We start from the raw sequence: 21,815 nt of genomic DNA, 5'->3' as shown, positions 1-21,815 counted from the left end.
TGAAGGGTCAAATGGTGTAAACAAGGGATGGACAGAAGATTAATCAACTGTACAACTACAAACCCAAACTACAAACCCAAACTGTAGAACAGGATTAGAGACAGGGTCTGAGGCAAAAGTCTGCAACATGTCTGGTCTAAGAACAATGTTTGTTTGGCATGTGGTTAGCAACCACATGCCAAACAAACTCTACAGCACACAACCATGATCTAGGTCTGGTTTTCTTTCAAATTCAAACAACCAATCAGAGGTTTGGCTAATATGCCAATGCACAAATGTGCTATTACATGCATGCACATGGTGTGCATGTTGGAACACAGAAGAAGAAACAGTTTGTGAGAAAGTGGTGAAGACTGCAATAAAGTGATTGTAAATGATCACCTTGTAGAACTACCTATTCAGCTTAAAATAGAAAAGAAAGACAAGGCATTTGTGTATAGATCTAAAATACATTTTCCCCCTTTTTTATAAGTGATCACATCCCCGCTGTTCTTGGCCGCAGAAGAGCTGGGAGAGGAGAAACAGCAGTACGCTGAGCTTCCCAGTGAAAGGCTGTGCAGGAGGGGTGTGGCGGAACAAGTCTGATCATTGGAGGAGAGCAGGCTGAGTTCCAGCATAGCTAGAGAACTGACCACCAACTGCTTAGTATGGTCAGTTTTTAATAGGGAAGCAGAGGGACTGGCAGAAACACAAGGAATTTCACTCAAAGGAAGCAGTAAAAAATAGAACAGGGTATTTTTCCATACAAGTACATGATACAGCAGATATATATCAGGAATATGAAATGTTGGATTTACATATTCTTTAACCCCAGAAGTAGAAGAAGTTATGGGGGACCCAGCAGGAGTAGAATGTGCCACCAGCACAACAACTGACCTGTAGATGACCATCTGACAAACAACTGCCACCCAGACAGATGACCACCACAAGGTTGTCACGTGTTTGGATGAATATGTGCATATAGGTAGATCCCTTACAATGGTTCTTTCATTAATGTAACAGTGAACCCCCTTAATGTTCTGGTTATATTTCACTACATGGTTTGCAAGGATGTGATGATCACACAGTAGCATATATTGGTAAAAGGAATTACGTAAAAGAGTTAACAATTTGCAGAGAGGACATTTAAGGCCAAGTTGTGATTGAGCAATACAGGCATACCCCACTTTTAAGTACACAATGGGGTTTATTTACTAAAGCTTGAAAGTGCGAAATCAGGCTCATTTCTGCATAGAAACCAATCAGCTTCCAGGTTGTATTGCCAAAATTTAATTGAATAAGCTGGGGTTAGAAGCTCATTGGTTTCTATGCAGAAGTGAGCCTGATTTTGCACTTTCCAGCTTTAGTAAATAAACCCATTGTGTACTTAAAAGTGGGGTATGCCTGTACAAGCAAACATTACCAAAGCAACTATGAAATAATTTGAAGCCAGTAAAGTTTTGGACTTAATGAGATGTTGAAATGCATGAATTCTTTATAAAGCCATTATAAGATTATAATTAGTGGCTTTATTTTGATGCTACTTTGCCAATGATTGGCTCTTGGCACTTACATATATATTTTGACACTGAAGTTTTGAAGGACAAGCCACTGGTATTTGTGTTATGTGTGAAAATAAGAATAGCTTATTATTTGAGAAGGATAAAAACATAGAATTACCTCTATAAAGTGCAGGCAGTATAGTATTTTTTCCTATTGCCCAAGTTAGGAAGCAATATGAGAATCTTCTCTATTTTTGTAATTATTTTTACAGGTATGAACATTTAAGGAAAATATGCATGCCAGAATTAGGTTTATTGGCACTCGCCATCATACCACAATAAAGCATCTGTTTATTATGTTTAAAGGATAACTGTACTTTTGGACACAAAAAAGTGGTTACAGAAATAGGTAGACAAAGTACTGACAAACAGCAAGATATAATGCACCTTTTCTAAATACGGTTAGTTACCCAGCTAGCCTTTTCAGAGTATAAAAGTATATTTAAACTCCAAAGCAAAAATTCTTTGTAGTTACAGTATTTCCACTAATAATAAAAAATAAGACAGTTTAGGCAGTTGTGGTAGAGCCTAAAGTGTAGAAAGCTCCTTATTAGCTGTTAATGCAAGGAGGCAGTAGACATTCTGGCTGCAAAACAAATTGGTGGTGGGGGTGATATACTGTTCATTACAGAGTAATTATATTATCTGGAGGCTGTTTTATACTGTTGGTTATCATTAGGGATGAGCTGAACACCCCCCAGTTCGGTTCGCACCAGAACTTTCGAACGGACCCCAAATTCGTACGAACTTTAGAACCCCATTGAAGTCTATGGGACTCGAACGTTCGAAATTAAAAGTGCTAATTTTAACGGCTAATATGCAAGATACTGTCCTAAAAAGGGTTTGGGGACCTGGCTCCTGCCCCAGGGGACATGGGTCAATGCCTAAAATGTTTTTAAAAATGGCCGTTTTGGCGGGAGCACTGATTTTAATGACGATTAAAGTGAAAAAAAAGTGAAATATTTCTTTTAAATATGGTGCCTGGGGGGTGTCTGTAGTATGCCTGTGAAGTGCCACGTGTTTCCTGTGTTTAGAACAGTCCCTGCACAAAATGACATTAAACGGAAATAACATAATTTAAAACTGCTTGCGGTTTTAATGTTATATCTGGTTCCTGCAATATGGTTGAAAATCATTGAGAAAAATGGCATGGGTAGCCCTCCCTGCCAATTACCAGCCCCTTTGGGTCTTGTACGCATATTAAGGGAAACCCCGTACCCATATTAAAAAAAGGAAATGCGTGTGGCCCCCAGGCCCTATATACTCAGAACAGCAGTATACAGGCGGTGCAAACAAGACAGGGACTGTGTAGGTTTGTTGTGTTAAGTTGAATCTGTTTGTAATTTTCAACTGGTACATTTTTAAAGTGTAGCACCAGTCAAAAAAACTATTTTTAAGCTTTTTGGAAAACATAGGGAAGGGTTATCACCCCTGTATAATTTGTTTTGTCGTACATCTTTTTTCATCTCACTTGCTGTTGTCTCCTTCCGTTTGCAAGTAGGAGATGTTTGTAAGTTGGATGTTTGAAAGTAGGGGCCTGCCCTATATGCTCTGCAGAAATGGCGGAACAAGGTGTTGGTTTTGCCACAACATTGTAAGCCCTCAAAGTGAATCTTGGTGGGCGCTGGAGCACCCTGCTGTGAACGATTATATCAAGAATTGTAATTACATGCCATTGTTGAACAGTGGTAGAAAAACTGACCTTTGGTGGTTGTGGTGCTGGTGCCACAATACTTTAAGTCCTCACAGTTACTCTGGGTGGGCACAGGAACGGGCCCTCCTGTGAAATATTATATCAAGAATTGTAATTACATGTCCCTGTTAAACAGGGGCAGAAAAATTGGGCCTTAGGCACTGGTGCTGGTGCCACGACACTGCAACCTCTCCCATATACTCTAGTTTTATTGCAGGAATTAGCCCTGCTGCAAAGCATTGCATCAAAAATTGTAATTAAACGCCCCTGTTAAACAGGGGCAGAAAAATTGGGCCTTAGGCACTGGTGCTGGTGCCACCACACTGCAACCTCTCCCATATACTCTAGTTTATTGCAGGAATTAGCTCTGCTGCAAAGCATTGCATCAAAAATTGTAATTAAATGCCCCTGTTAAACAGGGGCAGAAAAATTGGGCTGATGGCATCACCCAGAACCAGAAATGTTCTTCCAACATATCAGCGGAGGAGGAAGAGGATAGACAATCAACAAAACAGGACAGTCACTCAGCATCAGCATAGGCAGTCTTGAAGGGATGTGATATTTCAAAAAAAATTATTCGGTTACATCAGCTTCAGGTGCTTGGTAGCTGTGGGTGATCCAAGACTGATTCATCTTGATGAAGGTCAGTCGATCAACTGATTCGGTGGACAGGCGCACCCTGTGATCGGTAACAAAGCCACCAGCAGCACTGAAGGTGCATTCCGAAAGAACGCTGGATGCAGGACAGGCCAGTAGCTCAATTGCATACTGTGCAAGCTCTGGCTAGTGATCCATCCTCAAGACCCAGTAAGCCAGAGGATTTTCGGTGGTAAAGGTGTCCAAGTCTGACCTTGCCCCTAGGTATTCCTGCACCATGTAAATCAGACGCTGGCGATGGTTGCTGGAACCGATCATACCTTGGGGCTGCGGACTAAAAAATTGTCTGAAAGCATCAGTCAGACGGCCACCTTCTCCACCGCTCCTTCTGACCGATGCCTCAGCAACACGTTGTCCAGGACCAGGAGTTTGTAACCTCCCAGTCTCTGGGAACGCGTTGCACAGACCTTTCTGCAAGGCCTCCTGGAGATGTCTCATCCTCTGCTCCCTCTGCGATGGCAAGATAAGGTCGGCAACCTTACCCTTGTACCGTGGATCAAGGAGGGTGGCCAGCCAGTAATGGTCCCTCTCCTTGATCCGAAGAATACGAGGATCCTTAAGCAGGCTTTGCAGGAACAGGGAGGCCATGCAGCATAGGTTAGCTGAGGCATTCGGTCCGGAGTCCTCTGGATCACTAAGGACAACATGATCCGCAGCTACCTCCTCCCAGCCACGTACAAGTCCACGGGTTTCTTAGGACTGTAAATCATCCCTACAAGACTGCTGCTGCTGCTGATGCTAAGTGCCAGCCTCCACCTCCATGCTGACACAATCATCCTCCTCCTCCTCTTCCTCCTCCTCATCCTCTTCCTGTGTGATGGGTGGCACAGCAGGAACACTGTCTGGATAAAAGGGGCCTTGAGAGGCAAGGAAGTCCTCCTCTTCCTGCCTCTGTTCTGCCTCAAGTGCCCTGTCCATTATTCCATGCAGTGTATGCTCCAAGAGGTGGACAAGAGGTACAGTGTCACTGATGCATGCACTGTCACTGCTCACCATCCTTGTGGCCTCCTCAAACGGTGACAGGACAGTGCATGCATCCCTGATCATGCCCCACTGGCGTGGTGAGAAAAAAATGAACTCCCCTGACCCTGTCCTGGTGCCGTAGTCGCACAGGTACTCATTGATGGCCCTCTGCTGCTTGTACAGCCGCTGCAGCATGGCCAACGTTGAGTTTCACCTGGTGGGCATGTCACATATAAGGCGGTTCTTGGGCAGGTTCAACTCCTTTTGGAGCTCAGCCAGCCGAGCACAGGCATTAAATGATCGGCGGAAATGCACACAGACTTTCCTGGCCTGCTTCAGGACATCCTGTAAGCCGGGGTACCTGCCCAAGAACCGCTGCACCACCAGGTTAAGGACGTGAGCTACACAGGGCACATGGGTCAGTTGTCCCTGTTGGAGGGCGGAGAGGAGGTTGGTATCATTGTCGTAAACCACCATTCCTGGCTTAAGCTGGCGTGGCGTCAACCACCTCTCGGCCTGCCCCTGCAGAGCTGACAAAACATCCGCCCCAGTGTGGCTCCTGTCCCCCAAACAAACCAGCGCAAGCACGGCATGGCATCGTTTTGCCTGCGTATTTGCGTAGCCCCTGGAACGCCTACGGAGCACCGCTGGTTCTGAGGACAGAGCACTGGAAGAGGCCATGGAGGAAGAAGAAGAGGAGGGGGTGGAGGAGAGAGGTGTGTCACAACCAATAGTAGCATTTTGGAGGCGTGGTGGCGAAACAACCTCCAACACTACTGCACCTTGTCCTGCATCCTTCCCAGCTGCCAGAAGAGTGACCCAATGGGCCGTGAAAGACAGGTAACGTCCCTGTCCATGGCTGCTGGACCATGAGTCAGCGGTAATATGCACCTTACCGCTGACCGCCCTGTCCAGCGAGGCAAGGACATTGCCTTCCACATGCCGGTAGAGAGCCGGAATCGCCTTCCGTGAGAAAAAGTGGCGTTTGGGGACCTGCCACTGAGGAACCGCACATTGTACAAACTCACGGAAGGGGGCCGAGTCTACAAACTGAAAAGGCAGCAGTTGAAGTGCTAGCAATTTAGCCAAGCTAGCATTCAACTGCTGGGCATGTGGATGGCTGGGAGTAAACTTCTTTCACCGGTCCAGCAGCTGGGGCAGGGACATTTGCCTGCTATAATCGGACGTGGGTGTACTGCTAGCAGAGTGCCCGGAAGCACTTGGCTGTGACACACCTAATTCTACACCTTCATTCCTCTCAGAGCAGGTTTCAGAGAGGACTGAAGGTCTAGTGGGGTTGGAGATGCCAGCTGATGAGGAGCAAGGAGAGGTCCGCTTTGTTCTTTGGTGTGGGTCTTTGAGGTACGCTTGCCAACGAGCTGCATGGCAGGTCAACATATGTCTGGTCAAGCATGTGGTGCCCAAGCGGCTGATGTTTTGGCCACGCGAGATATGCTTGAGACATATGTTGCAAATAGCAGCGGTGCGATCTAATGCACTCGTCTCAAAAAAGGCCGACACCAAAGAACTTTTAGAATAACGCACATAGGCAGCGCCCTGCACAGGCGGAGCTCTGCGGTGTGATTCAGTCGGTGTGCTGCCCCTAAGATGGCCCCGGGAGGGCATCCTGCCTCGTTGGACATGTGCCTCCTCCTCCTCCTCCTCCTCTCTCCTACCAGGCACCCACGTGGAGTCAGTGCCCTCATCATCCCCTCCCTCTTCATCGCTGTAGCAAACCTGGCAGTATGCTGCAGCTTGTGGAACATGACTGCCAGATTGCTGTCCTTCTTGAGCATCCCCTCTCTCTGCATTCACGCTACTGCCTTCCTCTAGCTGAGTGTCATCATCAGAGCCTACAAAACACTGGGCATCCTCCTGGAGCATGTACTCAACACTGTGCCCAAAGAGTTCAGGAGACTCCTCAGGAGGACGTGGTGGGTCTAGGGAAGGAGTCACTGATGATGACATTGAGACGAGGGAAGACGATGCGTTGGCAGCTGCTTTGCTAGTACCCTGAGACTGGGTGAGAGAGGATGAGGAGGATGAAGAGGGATTGGTCACCCACTCTACCAAGTCGTTGGCATGTTGCGGCTCAACATGTCCAGCTGCCGAAAAGAAGGACAAGCGTGTCCCATGGCCACGTGCTGATGACAATGCACTGTTGTCTCTAGACACAGAGCCTGCTTGCCCTCTTTTATCGGCTCGCGCCTGTCTGCCTCTCCTTGCTGGCCTTCCAGACATGTTAATGGCCTGAAGGGAGTTGGGTAAAACAGCAGTTGGGTAGTGTATATTGTGCTGGAGACACACAACACCCACTAACTGCTGCAGATGGCTCTATTAGAGAACAGCAATAAAGGGTAGATACAGGTGTATATTGTGCTGGAGGCACACAACACCCACTAACTCCTGCAGATGCCTTTATTATAGAACACCAGCAATAAAGATGTATACTGTGCTGTGCTGGAGGCACACACAACTTCCAATAACTCCTGCAGATGGCAGATGGCTCAAATAGAGAAGAGCTATGTAGGTGGATTTAGCGGTGTGTACTGGGTACAGAGCACGCAGACAGCACACACAAGCTTCTAACACTGACTGCAAGCTCTATTATAAAAGATAGATATATCGCTAGCTATATAGGTGAGGTGAATATAGCGGTGTATACTGCGGTCAGGGCACGCAGACAACAACCACTACAGAAGAGCAAGATCGAAAAATCGGCCGATAACGATCGGTGTATACTGTGTTGAAGGTACATAGAACACCCACTAACTTCTTCAGACGCCAACACACTACACAAGGCCGCCACGCTGGCTGCCTTTTATAGTGTGGGGTGTGTACTACACAGCCTGAGCTATGATTGCCCACAGGCATCCTGCCTGTGGCCAATCATGGCTCTCCTCGCTGCCGGCGCTGTGATTGGCCAAGCATGCGGGGTAACAGTGCATGCTTGGCCAATCATGAGCCAGCAATGCACTGCGCCATCGCAGTGCATTGTGGGTCGTGAGCGCCACATGAATTTGGCGCGAACTACCCATAACGTTCGGAATTTGCCGAACGGGCGAACAGCCGATGTTCGAGACGAACGTATGTTCGACTCAAACACGAAGCTCATCCCTAGTTGTCATGTAGAGAATTCAAAAATCAATAAATTTTTTTTATCACAGCTCATAAAAACCACACCTACAATTTCGATATCTCAGCAATATCTCAACAGCTGGTTTTCGCTGTAGGCACTTTATTTTATTTTTTTATATATATAAAAAATGTTTTATTAAATTTTTCATTGGCATACAAAATTGCCCACGCAGGGGCCAAACATTACCCACACAGGGGCAAATCCTCTGATGCGGCAACCGACCACAACAGGGCACATCATATAACCTAAACAGTCTGCCTCTGAAGCAGCAACAGACCGCAACAGGGCAGAGCACTAAGAACACAACCTTACTTATCTATACCCCAATGTGGGGAGAGGTTTAGATCAGGAGAGTCTTTGCTCAATACTATGACAGGATAATGTGAGATGAGAGTATCTGGGTCAATCCACTATCATACTATAACTGTAATGTTAATCTAGGGGTTAGTTACTGCATCAGTTGCTGTAGTATAATCATCTAACCAACAGGTCCACACCTTTTCAAATTTTGTGGGCAACCCCTGCCCGAGTAGGTGGCTTTATACAGGGGAAAACTGGCGTTCACTAGATTTTTCCAGAACCTGACAGAAGGGAAAGATGATTGCTTCCAGTTCATTGTGATGGCCTTTCGTGCATAGTGCAACAAGAGGGATATGAGTATTTTCCTAGCTCTGAGGATTGACATTTGCTCCACCAGCCCCAGCAGACAATATTTAGGATCAAAGGGAACACTAATCTTAGTAATCTTAACTATCACATGGAGAACTTCCTTCCAATAATGTGCAATTACTGGGCAAGATCAGAAAATGTGAAAGAATTCCCTTGGTTGATAGCAGCACCACCAGCACACCGGGAAATGTGCCGGCGACATCTGGTACAGTCTGTGGGGTGTGTAGTGAGCTCTGTGTATAATTTTGTATTGGACCAGTCTGTCCCTGGCTGAGACCAGAGGAGAGAATGGAAAATCCCAAATCTCCCTCCAATAATCTTCATCCAGCTCTGGTATGTCCCCAACCCATTTCCTGTGGAGGGAGGACAGCTCGGGATGGCAGCAACCAGCAGGAACCCATAAACCTGAGACATGGGTTTCTCCAAATCTTTTACCCGAAGGGTGGATTCAAGCTCCGAATATTCCAGTATGATCGGTTGACCCAAAAACTGGCACCTATAAGCATGTGCAATCTGAAGATACCTGAAATGGGCTTGTACAGGTACATTAAATTTGGTACACAATGCAAGAAAGGGAGTAAGCTCCCAGTTGGTGATAACATGCTCAAGAGTCAGTATTTTGTATATGGCTGAGGCCTGTGGGTCCGCAGAACTGTGATAGGTTAGGATTCAGGGGTGTGAGGAGACCAGGAGTTCGGTAGGGATGCCCTCAGCGTCTCTCCCACCTTCCACGCCCTCATAGTGGTGCACATAGAAGGGGTGAGGCACTGAGGTGTTTTTGGCCCCCTGAATATCAACCCCTTCAAGGCCTCCAGAGACCCCCACTATAGCCGATTCCAGCACCATTGCAGAATTGGTCAGGTCTGGCCGCAACCACCAATGGGCGGTTACAAGCTGAGTGGCCAAGAAATATTTGTGGCAATCAGGGAGAGCCAAACCCCCACTGCCCACAGGCCTGGTCAGAGTGGTGTATTTGAATCTGGGTGATTTTGACCCCCAAATAAAGCAGAGGAAAAGTTGCTTAAGAGAATTAAAGAAGGTTTTAGTCAGCCATTGTGGGAAATTCCTAAATATGTATGTAAGTTTGGGGAGGACTTTCATTTTTAGAAGGTTGATGCGCCCAATGAGGGAGAGGGGAGGATTGTCCCATGCCCTCAATTTGGATTTGATCCCTATCAGGACAGGTTCTAGTTTGAGCCGGACATAGTGCCTGCTCTCTCTTGAATTAATAATACCTAAATAGGTAAACTTGTCAACCCATTGAAGTGGGGTAGAGGAGGGTGAGGAGGTTCTGGCCCCCTTGTCCACCGGAAAGAGCTGAGACTTATGCCAATTCACCTTCAACCCGGTGAAGGCTGAGAAGGTGTCCATGACTCCGAGTGCACCCACGCAGAGAGTCACCAGCATCATTTAAAAATAGCAGTAGATCATCTGCGTAGAGAACCACTCTCTCCTCCAGCCAGCCCACCCTAAGACCACGGACCTCGGCTGAGCTCCTGAGGGCCTCAGCAATAGGTTCCATGGCCAGGGCAAATAAAGCTGAGGAGAGAGGGAATCCCTGCCTGGTACCCCTCTGCGGGGGGAATGAAGGAGACAGGGAGCCATTCAGTTTAATGCATGCTAGGTGATCGGTGTACAGTGTGTGTATCCAGGCAATACATTTCAGTGGGAAACCCATTCTTCTAAGCACCTCCCACAGATATACCCATTCCACCGTATCAAATGCCTTCTCCATATCAAGTGTGCCAATGGTCCTAGTGCCTTGATTCGTATGGGGGGCATGAATATTAGAAAACAGTCTACGTATGTTGATGTCTGTGGACCTACCCGGCATAAAGCCCGTTTGATCAGAGTCAATCAGAGATTTTATTACTTTATTGCGTCTAGTGGCCAGTATCTTGGTTAGTATTTTTAAGTCACAATTTAGAAGTGCTATTGGTCTGTAGGAGGCACACAGCTTGGGGCCCTTATTAGGCTTTGGAATGAGAACAATATGGGCCTCCCTCATAGAGGATGGCAGGGAGCCCTGTTGGAGACAGGCTCGATACACCTGAGCTAACCTGGGGGCAAGCAGTTCTACATGGGCTCTATAATACTCTATGGGTAATCCATCTGGCCCTGGGGTCTTCCCTGCTGGGAAATACCCGATGGCCATTACGACCTCTTCTGGTGTAATCTCCGAAACAAGGAGTTGCCTCTCTGCATCAGAGAGCCATCCCAGTGCTAGCGTATCCAACATGGAATTCATAGGTGTGGGGGTCAAATCTATCAGGGAGTGAGGAAACATATAGAGAAGTATAAAACCTGGTGAAAGCAGACAGAATATCCCCCTGAGAGGTGACTAGTACTCCTTCTGCCGTAAGTATTTCTGGTATAACCGCTAAGGGCCTATCCTGCTGAGCTAGCATCGCTAGTAATTTGCTGTTCTTATCACCATGCTCAAAATATTTCTGTCTGCTATTTTGTATAGCAAGCCTGGTGGTGTCTGAAACATGGAGATGCAGTTCTCACCTAAGCGATAAAAGGTGCTCGAAGTTGGGAACCGTTCCCGAGGCCGAATATTGAGTCAGAGCCTCCTCAACTTTGTGCTGAAGGTCAGAGACCTTGTCCCCAAATTCCGCCCTAACAGCCACCACAGCCGAGATATATTGTCCACTGCCATGGGCTTTGCAGGCATTCCATGCCGTCTCCAGGGAGGCTGACCCTGCATTGTGCACCCAGTAGTCCTGCAAGGAGGGAGAAACCCTATCATGGACTGTCTCATTGTTGATCCAATGGGGTTGTAACCTCCAAAGGGCTTTACTCTTGGTCTTGGTGGTCCTAATGGTTAATTTAAGATGATGATGATCCGATAGACCAGAGGGAAGGTAACTGGCCTCCTGGATATTGGCCAGGGTGGCATCATTGGCAAAAGCCAAATCAATTCGGGAGGACGTTTTAAATGTGGAGGAGAAACAGGAGTACGCTCTGTCCTGGGGATGGAGCCACCTCCATGCCTCCTGGAATTCCGTTGCCTGGGCCCATGTGCCAAGATCAGGATTGAAAGTAGATTGTGGGGAGGCTTTATCTAAGTCACGGGACAGTGTGGCATTGAAATCTCCCATGAACATGACACACGCCGGACAATGCAGAGCCATCCTTTCATACAGTGCGTACAGAAGGTGTATCTGGCTCGGGGGAGACAGATAGACATTCACAATGACATATTTCCTATTATACATACTCAACACCACCATAGCAAATTTCCCCTGGGAATCTAGATGAATCTCATGAATTGTACATGGAACTCGTTTACTGATCAATATAGACACCCCTCGAGAATATGAGGAGTAAGTCACATGAAGGGTTTTTTCCAAAGCCAGAACCTTACTACCAGTTAAGTGCGTTTCCTGTAACAGTACTACATGGGGGTTATGCAGTTTTAAATATTGGAATAACAGCGAATGTTTGTATTTGGAGTTAAGCCCCCTGACGTTCCATGATAGAATGGTCAGCGACTCAGCATCTGAGGGGCCCATCACGGAACACCAGGGGGAATTTGGAGCAGGATGATCCTAACCAACCAGTATATGTAAATAAACCCAAATATGGTACACATAATCAGCAGCATTTGAGCAGCACAGCACTTATTCATTACTTTAAAGCAGAGAAACCCCTCCCCCCAGAACACATAACACCCTACCCAAACATCATGAGAACCATGTTCAATGGCCAAAAAACTAGGCCAGAGAGCCATACCAACCGATGTAGGGTTTTGTCCCATAATCAGAAAAAACGTAGAGTCCTTAGGTCACTGGGACCCCTGAACGTTGGGCCACAAGGCCGAAGGTGGAAACAGTCCTTCCCGAGAAAATCCGTGGAAGGGACTGAGAACTGAGAGCAATTAATGGCAGGAGTCAGTAAGAGACAGTCCTTTTGTAAGTTAGAGGGATACTTTGGTCAATATTCCCCCTTGGCTGCGTATGCTTAGCGGGTATCGAGCCACGCCGCCGCAGCCTCTGGCGTGTCAAAGAAATGAGTGCTGTCTCCATCAGTAATTCGCAGCCTGCTGGGATATAAAAGGCCGAAGCGAATTCCTTTGTCTCGGAGCCAGCGTCTCACATCAGTAAAGGATTTGCGTCTTTGCTGTACTTCCTGAGAGAAACCTGGGAAAAAGAGCAATTTGGTATTCTCATATTTAATTTCAGGCATGGTACGAGCCACCACTAGGATGTGGTCCCGATCACATAGTTTAGCAGCCGCAGCAGGAAAGGACGCGGAGGGGCCCCCAGCCTCGGAGGGAGTGGTGGGCCCTCTCAACCACAAAGGTGGGCGGCCTCTCCCCCAGGTTGAACAGGGTGGACAGCAACTTTTCAGTGAATTCAGTGGGTCTGGAGCCTTCAGCCTTCTCGGGCAGTCCAAGTATGCGGATATTGTTCCGCCTGAGGCGGCTCTTAGTATCTATTGCCGGCTCCTGAATCGCTTTTACCTGAAGCTGCAAGGCCTTCACCTCCCTGGAGTCTGATCGGACCGTGTCCTCCACCATGGAGACCCTGTCCTCCACTTCGGCAACGCGTGACCGGAATTTATCCATATTTTGGCGGATGAGACCGACATCCACTGTCAGGAAGTCGATCTTTGCTGTTAGGGTTTCTTTGCAGTATCTTATGGTGGCTAGGATCTCTGCTCCTGTGGGAGCGACCATCTCCCCCGATTCCGCCACCTCCCACACATCCCATCACACCCGTGGACCTTCCCGCAGACGGGGCAGCCACCGGCAGGGGGGCACATGGATTTTTTGGAGTGGATTTAGAGTAGCGGGTGGCCATCCGAGGTTCACCCAGAGGTGCAGGAGAGACCTGAAGGAGTCTGAGGTCTGGGGACCTGAATCCCAGCAACAGGGCAAATCAATGTCAGTAGTGATCCTCCGGCACAGTGACAAATTCCGGCTGCTGGGGGGCAAGGGGCAGGTTCCGGGGCTCCAGCGGCAGGATGGAGGATATATTAATAATGAGCCTCCTGTACAGGATCAGGGCCTTCAGCAGAGCAGCGCCTCTATAAGGATGGAGGCACAGAAGGGGCAAAGCAGGTCTGCTAGGGCACTGATAATGTCACAGGGAGGAGAGTGGTGTTCCCGGGGCACAGACTGAGGCACAGGTAGGGGAATACATTGAAGCTACAGCACAGTACTTTGTTGTGGAGGATGGTCCTAGCACAGTAGGCCGCAAGATGGCACCTGCAGTCAGCCCCTATGGATCCTTCAGAAATTCCACAGGCCCCCGCACAGATTTGTCCTCTCCCAGGGACTGCCGCCAGTCGTGTGGGGATTTCCTGCCTCTCCTCCTGCAGATTGCAGCAACTGAGCCCGGGGATGGCTGAATCAAGGTAGGCCTCAAGATGATGGCAGACCTCAGAAATTCACAGGCCCCACGTGGACTCGATCAGCCAGCCGAGCCCCGCAATATCCACTGGGACTGATGAGGATGATATACTGAGTCTGTAGTCCCCCCAAGCACCAGCAGGAGAAGGATGGCTGTGAATCGTCCACTAGGCCGCAAGATGGCGGCAGCCACGAGCACCCGGAAATGGCCTCTGTGGGTCCCCCTCGATCCCCCAGGCCCCCTCACTGCTCTGCCTTCTTCCAGGGGCGGCCGATGCGTGATGATCCGCCCTCTCACCTCCTGCCGATTGCGACACATGAGCCCGCGGGCATCGGCGGCAATGCAGGCCTCAAGATGGCGGCGGGGTACTGGAGTGTGGAGCCGGCCGCGGCCCTATGGAGACTCGATCGGCCGGCCGAGCTCCACAATTTCTTCTGGGGCTGTTGCAGGTGATGTCCAGTGATGTGTAGGGAGAGTTTGGAGGACTCTCCAGGTGCTGGTAGTGATAGGATGGCTGCTGATTAGGTCAGGATCTCCTCTAGGACACGTCTAGTTCCCTCTACATCCGGACACACCACCGTAGGCACTTTATTTTACTCCTAAACTGCTTCCCGACCAGCGTACGCCGATGTACGTCGGCAGAATGGCACGGGCAGGCAAATGGGCATGCCTGTACGTCCCTTTAAATTTGCCGCCCTCGCGTACTGGTCGGGACCCCCGTGAGTCCGGTCGCGGGTCCCGTGGACTCGATCGCCGCGGGCATACCCACGATCGTCTCACGGGGTGGCTGAACTGGGAGATGCCGTTGCAAACAGCATCTCCCCATTCTGCCTAGCAACAAGTGACGCTGATCTCTGCTCCATGGGATTGGAGCAGAGATCGGTGTTCACTAAAAGAAAGCCCAGCCCCCAACAGTTAGTAACACACCCCTAGGAACACTTAACCCATACACTGCCACCCACTGGTTAACCCCTTCACTGCCAGTGTCATTTGCACAGGAATCACTGCATTTGTATAGCAGTGATTGCTGTATAAATGACAATGGTCCCAAAAATGTGTCAAAAATGTCCGATGTGTCCGCTATAATGTTGCAGTCACAATTACTAGTAAAAAAAAATTATTAATAAAAATGCCATAAAACTATCCCCTATTTTGTAAACGCTATAACTTTTGCGCAAACCAATCAATAGTCGCTTATTGCGATTTTTTTATCAAAAATATGTAGAAGAATACGTATCGACCTAAACTGAGGGAAAAAAATGTTTTTTTATATATTTTTGGGGGATATTTATTATAACAAAAAGTAAAAAATAATGTGTTTTTTTCAAAATTGTCGCTTTATTTTTGTTTATAGCGCAAGAAACAAAAACCGCAGAGGTGATCAAATACCACCAAAAGAAAGCTCTATTTGTGGGAAAAAAAGGACGTAAATTTTGTTTGGGAGCCATGTCGCATGACCACGCAATTGTCAGTTAAAGTGACGCAGTGCCGAATCGCAAAAAGTGGTCTGGTCTTTGGCCAGCAAAATGGTCCGGGGCTGAAGTGGTTAAATAGGTATAATTTTACAGAGCATATTTTGTGTGTATTTTACCTGATCTGTTGATTAAATCTTAAATTTAGGGTGACAATCACACAAAGATAAAAAAAAGTTAGAAAAATTTTAACCGTTACAATTTTTTTTAAAATTTACTAAATCCATGAAATTCAAAAGAAAAATTGGAAAAAATTACAGCAATTAAAAAATTATTTACAGATCTTTCAAAAAGTACAGCAATAAAAAGCAATTCAAAACACCCCCAAAAGTTACAAAAGCACACAAAAGAGAATTAAGAAATAGAGATTAAAAAACAAACAGAAAACATGTCATTGGTATGGGCACTAATTCTGAGGCAGATAGTACACTGATGACATCAGTTACAAATGTGTGCAAGGTTCTAAACTCTTTTTATTTGGCATTATATGTAAAACTGACAATGCAAAAAATAGAAACTTAGGTCATACCCTTTATTGACTTGTTTAAGTTATGAAACATGTAAGCTTTGGGGAAGCCTTGAATCCCTTCTTTTTTCAGGTAACTTTTGAAATGATCATATACCAGAGAAGCAATGTGTCAGATACATAAATAGCACTTCTAAACATTTTATTTGTGTAGCACCTTAGATTTTTCTATATGAGTAGGAAAATTTAGGCAGGCCTAGCTGGGCTGGGAGTGGCTTAGGGCAGGGCTGGGTGACTCACAGGTAGCATCACTGTCACTTTCCTCTTCTTTCTAGAAGGCACTAGAAAGGGAGGAATGGAGGAGAGGTGGAGCTGCCTGGGGTGTTCTGAGGAGCCTTGTCCAATCCGCAACTTGGATCGGCAGGGGGCAGGTCTCCTTAAATACCCAGGGTCAGCCCAGTTGGGAAGGCATTGTGGGGTGGTAGAGCTGGAGTGAGAGAGTGTGGAGGCTGCCGGGGCCCACAGAGAGCTCCCCAGTCTGACCTTGGGCTGGGGCTCGGGTGCATCTAGGAGGAGAGAAGAGATCCTGGGAGAAAGGCACATGAGAGAGCAAGGAGAGGACAGTAGGAGAGAACACTGCTAAGAAACTCCAGGGAGGACAACTGGTCTTAGCCTGGAGTGCTGGTGAGTGAAACACAGTCGGGAGGACTGGGGAGGCACACCTGAGAGAACTGGGAGATTGCAATTTGAGATGGGTGCGGAAACAGAAGAGTGGACTGTGGGAAGGGCAGTGGAGAGAGGTCATTGCAGCCAGTCTGGCTGGCAGTACCTGAAGAAAGCTATCTCGGATCAATAGCTGAGAAGAGAACAGTTAGCACCAAGAACTTTATATTTGCTACACTATAGGGGCCTGCAGTCCCTGCCTGCAAAAGGCAATTTACTGAGGCCTGGCTGAGTTAGTGTCAGGCCTAACCATGTGGTGCTAACTAGTCTGGAGGAGTAACGATCTGCAGCAAGGGAAGTGCTGGAAGAGTGAAGGAAAAGACGTCTTAAGCAAAAGTTGTGCTGGAGACAAGACTGGAGTGCATATACAGGAGTGTATATCGAAGTCCCAAACAAGTTGCACTGAATCTTTTTGGGCATCTCATAATTTCCTATTCCCATCCAAGTTCAATCCCCTCAATAAAATACAAAAAAACAAAAACAAAGCTTATGGACCGGTCTGTGTCTCTGGGTGCCTGAGAGAGGGATGCTGGGCTGGGCAGGGTGACAGGTGAACCACAACATTCAGCAACCCCTACAGGGGCATGGCTACATCTGCATAACCTAACTTTTTTTTATAACAGCCTGTACCATTCAAGTATGTCATAAAAAATGTTGTATTTTTTAAATATGAATCTTTCATTTCTCCTTCTCCATTCTTGAAATTCTGTGTTTAAATATGTAGGTTTCAGAACCATATTTAGAGGGCATTACTTAAAGTGTGATTTAAATTTTGCAGTCAAATTGGGATAACATCTAGGCTCCTTTCACACATGCGGACTGTTTGTCTGTTTTTTCATCCATCCATTGACAGATGAAAAATTAACATAAATGCATCTCTATGGAAAAACAGATGGAAACAGATGATCATCCATTTATATCAGTTTACTTCCACTTCTGTTAACGTTGTTTTTTTTTTCTTTGACAGGTCGAAGCCTTATTTTTCTTCTGTTAAAAAACGGATCGAATGAAAAAAATGGATATAAACGATCCATTTTTGCATGAAAAATTGGCTCTGGGACTTAAGTGGTTAAGAAATCTAGTTGGTAGATGTAAAAACATAACTGAACTATTTAAACAAATGGTCTGCATGTGTGAAAGGGGCCTTTCTTTATATTTGCTTTATGAGAAACTGATGAACTTCTTACAAGCACCCATTAACATGGCATAACTTAAAAAAAAAAAAAAATTGATGGTTACCTGTTTAAGTGCTTTTTACTTGTTTAACCACTTTCTAACCGCCCGCTGGCATTTTACTGGGGGCGGCTCATGTACCTGTATGTCAGCAGTGTCTTCCGGGTTCAGGGTGCACACAGGACACAGCAGGATTTTGTCAACAGGTTTCAGCCAATGATTCATGGCTGAGACATGCTGATCGGCTGTGTCTATAGATATAAAAATAGATGTGCAACCAAAAATGAAAAGTGTACCAATGGATGCAAAAACAAATGTATGTGCAACACCTTTGTAAATACAAATCCTGTGCTAAAAGCAACATGCAGATTCAAACAATTATGTTCAAAAAACAAACAACACAATAAAATAAAACAAAATAAAACTAATAGCTGTTCATCAGCATATATACATTTAAATTTGAACTGTGTTGAAAAAAAGCTTTGTGTCAAAAAAAAAATAAAGAAACATATATAGTGTTCGATAAAGTCCAAAAGATAGATCCTCAGATGTAAGACCCCAAAACAACTTTTCCTTTCACAATATGGTCCCACACGATAGCCATGGAGTAATAAAATGCCAGATGGTCGCTTTCCAGAAATTTAGGATCTCTATTACGGGGATCTAGTAGGCACAGACCAGGGAAATCCTAGCCTCCTTTCCCTGTGGATGCCTAATATGGAGAAACGCAGTTTCGGGTGGAGCTAGAAGATTGGACGTCACCATACACCATACACCATCAGCACCAGTCAGCCGGCTGTATCTTTTCGCTTTGTAGTGCAAATTTGTTGCAAGTTTGCAAATTTATTTTCTGCAACCTGTGGTTGCAGAAAATAAAACAAATTTATCTATCTATCTATGCTCTGCTAAAGACTGTCCAGAAATTCTTGGAGTCTGACATGATACCTAAGATAATAAATATTTTTGAAAATTGTTTTAGGTGTACCTTGTGAATGGGGAACACATAAACATATAGTGAGGTTGTCTCAAATTGGACTGCAAAAGTGGAAATGCTCTTTAAATTTCAAGCAATTCTGCTGGAAAATCAACATTCGATTAGCCGCTGCAGTCACTGTAGAGCTGATCTGTGTATAATGAAAGGGGGGGGGGGGGGGGGTGTCCCTGCTGTTAATAAAAAATAAAATACTACAGCAGGGTAGATTCTATTGTGCAGAGAATTGCAATTAAGAGCTGGAAGCTTCTTGGATACAGCAAACTGCTTTGATTTTATGGAGGTTGTTAGATTATGTCTTACAGCATTAGAAACATAAACAGGAAGAAGGAATATACAAGTAAAGTGAGCATAGACAGAATGTACATCCTGTGACTAGATTACCATTGAATAACACACTATAATACTGCAGTGCCACCTGCTGGTATAGATAGGTATAATGCATATATAGTTCACATTATAGAAAGCTACTTGCTGTTGCTTCTTTCAGCAGATTACTGCATCCACGTTGCTTGTTTTGATGCGTGAATCATGCAACCAACTGGTTGAAGGAAAAAAAAACCTCAACCTGTATTCCCAGCATGAGTGTAACATCTGTTAACATGCAGCAGTGCCATTCATACTTATGGATTCTAAATGCACTAAGATAATACAGCTCCAACTCACATGCGATGAAGCTCACCACAATGGACTACTGTGTGTTCTGGTGCACTGCATTGCCAAAAATGGTGTATTTCCATTTCCTTGGATGTTTTGGTGCATTGCCAGTGCATTCATTTGAATGGGCTGTCTGTCTTAATGCAACACACTTTAAAGTGTGAAAACATTGTGAGTACGGTGCACCGGGATAATAAAGTCTGAAATGGCCCTTAGTGTTATTATTACAAGGAGTTCAGTGTAAAGGGGCTTAGAGTAAAGCATTGTTTTGAGCACAAAAAACACCTGTTTCTCAAACCCAATATACTATTATGGTCCCTGCCCTGGTCTTGATGATGGCAGAGGAACTTAGACCGCTGGATTGCAGGGGAAAAGAGTCTGCAGGAACGGGTCTAGCAGCACTGAAGGGCCTGCAGGAGGGGGTTGGGATCAGGTAAGTAAAATTGCTTTACACAGTCTCCTAGGCATAAATAAGCAGTAAACCCTTCCAGTGTGGATACAACGACACTGCAAGGGAGGACTTTTTGTTTTTCTGAAACTTTAATAAATGGAAAATGGAACATGAAACTCAATGTCCAGACTCTGTCACTTGGTTTGGGAGAAAGATATAAAATTGTTTTACAGCAAAGAAATATAGCAATTTCCAGGCTTTCACTTTCTTTACCTTTTAGTAATTGCTTTGATCAAAGTATTGCCAACACTTTTTTTGCAGGGTTGTTTGCTCAGGTGCGTTGCTACTATGCAACAAGCATGATGTTTTAAGGTACAGTATTATACACTGTTCTTTATTGTCATGTTAAAACTGCTGCAGTTAATATTTTTTAAAGGAACCATTTAGAAGTTGGGATGGATTTGTTTTGAATCCAAATAGATGTTTTGAAAACTGGCAATTTTAGCTCAGTTAATTCATTGTAAAATATATTACATGTTTACAGGACTCTGGTGCATTTCATGTAAACTAGGCACCTGTGTATGCAGCCAGATTTGGGCAGCAGGAAATCATATAGGAACTTCTAGAGAGAGGTGCAGTACAGGGGCTGAATATCTCACTACTGAAAATAGGCTTTCTTAAAGAGAACATTTACCTATGACAATTCTAAATGTGATTTCTACAAAGCCATTCTTTGCAATTAGAATATAGCATTTGTTTTAGCCTGCATAGTTTAGCTGAAATATAACACTATGTATATTTACATTTTATTTGTAGAACTTTGTTTTTATGCTGCGTAAACACGACTGGACTTTTCCGCAGCAAAGGTTCGACGGAACGATTCCGTCAGACAATTTGATCGTGTGTGGGCTCCATCAGACCTTTGCTGTCCAAAAATCTGACGGACTTTAGCAGGGCAGGACTTAGGGTGGTGGGGGTCCCTGGGCTTGAGTCACTTTTGGGCCCTACCTTCTATAGATTACCATATTTATCGGCGTATATAACACGCGCCAGCGTAAAACACGCACCCCAAGTTTAGGAGGGAAGTTTAAGGAAAAAACTTACATTTAAATGCCCATCAATGCAGCCTTATCAGTGTCCATATGCAGCCTTGCCTATCCATCTGCAGCCTTGTAGAGTGTCATTGCAGCCTTGTCAGTCTAGCCTTGTCATTTGCAGCCTTGCCCCAGTGTCATTTGCAGCCTTGTCATTGTAGTCTTGAAGTTTAAAAATGGCGCCGCAGAGATACAGTGTCCCATGTATCTTGGTAGCTCCCGGGTCCTCTCGGTGGCTCTCGTGGCTCTTGAGTCCTCTTCGCGGCTCTTGGGTCCTCTCTCAGTCATGAGCGGAGACGAGAGTAGCCGAGTGTACTCGGCTCACCTCACAGTCACAGACACACCCAGTCCCTGTGTTATTGTTCATCATAGAGCAGGACTGGGCGTGACTGCGAGCCGAGCCGAGTACACTCGGCTATGTATCTCGGCGGGGCCCCCTATTGGGCAGGACCCATGGGCTTGAGCCCAGTCAAGCCCAATGTTAAGTCCTGTTCTGGACTTTAGAAATAGAACATGTTTCAAATTTTTCCGCCGGACCCAGTTCCTATGGAGAAATCCGCTCGTCTGTATGCTAGCGCAACAGACGAAAACCGTCGTTAGGGCAGCTATTGGCTACTGGCTATGAACTTCTTTATTCTAGTCCGGTCGTACGTCATCACGTTCAAATCCATCGGACCTTGGTGTGATTGTGTGTGGCCAAGTCCATTCATTTGGAAAGTCCGTCGGAACGCCGGGAGAAAGAGCTGGGTAAAAAGAACTGTAAATTGTTTAAAACACACCAGTCCTCAGAAAAGTCATTGCTTCCTATCATATCAGTTCACATATT

The sequence above is a fragment of the Lithobates pipiens genome, unplaced genomic scaffold, assembly GCF_037356315.1.
Source record: "Lithobates pipiens isolate NorthernLeopardFrog02 unplaced genomic scaffold, aLitPip1_a1.2 Scaffold_3, whole genome shotgun sequence".
In the NCBI taxonomy this organism is placed as follows: domain Eukaryota; kingdom Metazoa; phylum Chordata; class Amphibia; order Anura; family Ranidae; genus Lithobates; species Lithobates pipiens.
Note: the sequence above shows the minus strand (reverse complement) of the source record.